The 4,357-nt window shown below is 38.5% G+C and overlaps 1 pseudogene; it reads right to left on the bottom strand.

Annotated features, from left to right (window-relative positions):
* Positions 1-295: 295 nt before the first annotated feature.
* Positions 296-3,411, bottom strand: LOC113311534 (annotated as a pseudogene).
* Between the last annotated feature and the right edge of the window lie 946 nt (positions 3,412-4,357).

Below are 4,357 nucleotides of genomic sequence, written 5' to 3'. Positions count from 1 at the left end.
ATTATTATCTTTTTAATTGGGGGATGGCAGACCCCTTAATTTGACTAGACAAAGTAGGAATCCCTTTTCCCGCAATCGGTTGAAAAGTCCCAGAAAGATTGGGGCAAGTAGATCTTTTTTTGATTGGGTAGTATAGTGGTTCGTGGATTCCATTCAAACTCCTTTAAATAGGAGTTGGTTTGGTAATTACGGGGTTTAAACCCTTATTTTCGCAGTGGGAGGGATCCCGAGAAACATCCTCCACTTGATGGTTCTCGATGCACTAATTATTCTGGAAAGGAAAAAGAAAAAAAAAAGCAGAATCGAAACTTATACCAATTTTATTTCTTACATTATTAATTTAGTTTGTATCAATTTTGACAGGTGTAATGGCTCAAATCTAAAACTATAGAACATCAGTTGGGATGTATTCAAAAAGAATTTAAAAAATTGGGCCCAACAATTTGAGGATCTATGCATTGGCCTAGCTGACCTGGTCTATAAGCCGGTTCTGAAGTTTGCAAAGCTTGGTTGAGTTTACAGCATCCACTTCTTTCATGCCTGAAGTACCTGACAGTGCAGTATATGACTCTTCAAGCCACTTCGACCAGCAATACTCGACCATAAATTTGAGAATATATTTTTGAAGTGAAGTTTTCCGGAAATATTCTCCCAGAGTTGTTGAGGGTTACTCTCGATATGTTTGCCGGGACTAGAAACATCCACCAAACTGATGCTCATGTTGTTGCGGATTATACAAAGCTTTCCGTTGAGAGGAACGAGTGCTGCGGCCTCCACTGCCCGTGAGTTACCCAAGTGGATTTTGCTGTCAATGAATTTGTTCCAAGAATCTGTAGCTTCATCATAGATTCTCAATTTGCATCCATCTCTACAGTCCAAGGCATAAAGCTGCCCATTCAAGGACAAGCTAGGATTTCGCCAAGCACCAACCATACCATCATTAACCACAGACCAACTATTAGTTTCGGGAGTATATGCTTCGCTCATGACTTGGCGATGTGTCCCTAGTCCTTTCAAAAACCACCTCCCATTAAAAACAACCCCAATGAAAGGAACCATTGCAGTGCTCATATCCGCAACGAAACTCCACCTGTTCTTGTTAGGATCATAAACCTCAGCTGATCTCAGAGTCCTCTGGATACCTTCGCATTCTCCACCAGCCACGTAAAGGCAATTATTTATCACACAAGATCCAAAAAAGTGGCGTTTCCGCAGCATATCTGGAGCTCGATGCCATTTCTTAGTTCTTGCACTATAGAAGATGACCTTTCTCAAAGATCCTCGTAATGGATCTTTGCCTCCAAATAAGTACAAGTGACAACCACTGAGAACAGCACATCCAAACCCAAGTGCTTCAGAATATTCTCCGGGAACAGGTGGCAATGGCTGCCAGAGTTGGTAAGTAGGGTCAAAAGCATGCCATGAAATCCGTCCATCGCGATCTCTTTTAACTACATTTACCCACTCCTCTGCTATTCCCAAACTTTTCCGAAGTGAGTAAAAGAAGTTCCCTGCTAGAAGACGGTACCATCTCTTGCACACTAGTCGCAGTTTTCGGTGCTCAACACGAGGAACCCGGATCAAACAAGCAATGGCAAGATCATCTGGAAGACCAGGTAAGAGAGGGGGCTGAATTCTAGTTCTCTCCTTGCGTGGGTTCTTAACCTTGTGTGCCCGAGGGTTGATATCAGGCTGTAAGCAAAGTTTTGATCCAGGAACAAACTTTGTAGCACCGGCAACTGTTTTCAATCCCGCGTCCACTCAACAGTAGCATGATACAGAATCAACCTGCAAGAAATAAATACATATTGACAACACGCACGAAACAGCAGAAATAGTACAAGAGAAAAATTCAAAATATAGAGCAATATTTCTGCTAAGGATGGAGAGAAAAAGGATGATTTTGTTTTGAAGTACACATGAAACCGTTATATCACCTGCAATGGAGATATACCTAATACACAGTAGTGAGAAGAGTCCAACACGAAAAGAAGCACAGACATTGGTGTCTCAAGAAGATTTATATAGAGACAAAAGCAATAGTAAGCCATTTGCATGAACACAATAATCTCAACAGAGCCTTAACCAATCTACAATCCCTACTGCAGTTCTGAGCAATAAGCATTGACTCTTGAAAAGTAAAAAAACGGTCCTTGAAGCATTTTTGAGCAATCTTGCAGTGTTAATGGCACTGTGACAGGAGATGTGACAATCTAGAGACAGCAAATTAGACACATCAAAACCTGTTGCAGATGATCATTCTGGGACTTGTAGTTTAGGAGGGTGATTATCTCTTTAATACTTGGTTTCTAGCCCCATAAAATATAGTATGTTAATTTTGGACCTTAAATTTGTCTAACTAAGATTTTGAGCCTTAAATTTGTTTAACTAACCGCATCTTATCGAAATCTGCCATTTCAGCCCCAATAATTCACTGTTGCATTTCTAGTGCACACTTCACCAAATTTTTTGGGGTAAAATATGATACTACACAAGTTAAGAACGAGGTATGTGTACAACCACCAAAAACTAACAAGTGAATCTAATCGGTCATAAGTCAACCACCAGTAGTGAATCTAACAGTTGAAACACAAAACAATTCTAATTCCACAAAATGCAAGTAGAAATGAAACAGATGCAAACAAAGTAGGGCAACCACCATGACAACATAGAGAAAATTCAGTTTAGACTTTGGACTTTGGAGGAGTAAGTTCCATGCATTATGACTTGTGAACCTAGGGCTACAGAAACCAAAAATGAAAACTCTTTCACACACCTTCTTAAACCAAAATAAACATAGCAAAAACATATCAAAGTAGCTTCATTTTTTCACCATGAGGAGACAATTCAACCTAACAATCTTCAAAACCAACGGATCTGAACCACCCAGCATCCTACATATTGGTACTCCCCCAGACGGAAATGTAGTACAGTCATTCAACTAGGAAAACTCCAGAATTGAAGACCCAAAATTCCTTTAAGCAAAACAGACTTGTATTGAAACTAAATTATAAAAAATCAGCTCCAAACAATAACAATTCCCAAAAAAGAAAGCAAATTTATCAAAAATTTGAAATGGGTTTATCCTATTTAAAGTAAAGTAGAGATCTTTGCTTACTAGTGGAGCTTGTAACCGAACCCCTCTCTGCACAATCGAAGAAGTTCCTCCTTCCATCTCTCATCACAAGAATAATAACTTCATTATCACCACTAAAGAAAAAATCACAGTAAAAATTGGAATCTGAAGATACACTTGATAAGAGAGCTTCACAGATCAAAAAGTTAGTCTCAAAACTTTCATCAGATTTTGATAATGTCGAGAACTTCTTCTACTTCTCTATCTCTGTCTCTCTTTCTTTCTTTCTGTTTCTTAACAAATACAGACAACAATAAAGAACACCAAACTAGTTCGCAAAACGTCAGAGTCAGTTTTTTTTCTTACCAACACCATCATAAAAATTTCTTTATATCATTTCTTCCAAAAAGAATTAGTTATTTCACCCGTTCCCTTTTAATTCACAGTATATATATTGTTCAACCATACAGCAAACAAGATGCATAATCATGTGATTAGCATTTGATTACCGTTGGATTTTTTGAGAAAGAGCATCGGATGACTGTAAACGTAGGTGGTACGGACACATAGAGTAACCGAGATGTAAAAGAGTATGGCTTGTAAACCTTTAGTGGTCTTATATTATTGTTTTCTGCGAGTGGAGTCAACTCTTCAGCGTTGGGGGAGAAATAAACCGTGCTTTGTGTACGAGCTCATTTATTGTGCATCGGCAGAGGCAGGTGTTAGTTTCCGTAAGATAGTTAAGTTAATGACTTGCGACTAGTATAGAACCATAGATCTTCAATGGTTCCTTGCCACTACAGCAGTAGGAAAGCCGGAGTTGATACTTTTTGTTCGTATGGTAGCACGAGGTAGAAGGCAGGTATTTTGAGCAACCACTATGGCACTATGTACCCATTTCTCACCTACTGCAGGAAATTATTAGGAAGCTAAGCCAAAAAAATATATATATATAATAATATCAACATGCCCCCTTACGCGTAGCTTCGTTGGGTCTAACACGTGTATAAATAAATCGGGTGACATGGAATAAAGGTGAGGGTCAGACGATCGCACACAAATAGCCTGCTATGATTTCAAGTAAGATCTTTTATATCTAGTAGTAGACAATAATAGTTTTTATGTACAATGGTGGATGTTAGTGAATAGTAGTAGACAATAATAGTTTTGTGTCTTTACAAAATGGGCAACATTTTATTGTGATAGATGTAGTTGCCTGTTTTTAGCACAACTGGTAAGGACAAAACAAAAAATATTTTGAGGAGGATACTAAATCATATA

This window comes from Papaver somniferum, chromosome 9 (genome assembly GCF_003573695.1).
Source record: "Papaver somniferum cultivar HN1 chromosome 9, ASM357369v1, whole genome shotgun sequence".
Classification (NCBI taxonomy): Eukaryota; Viridiplantae; Streptophyta; class Magnoliopsida; order Ranunculales; family Papaveraceae; genus Papaver; species Papaver somniferum.
The sequence above is the reverse complement of the archived record's forward strand: the minus strand, read 5'-3'. Positions and strand labels throughout refer to the sequence as shown.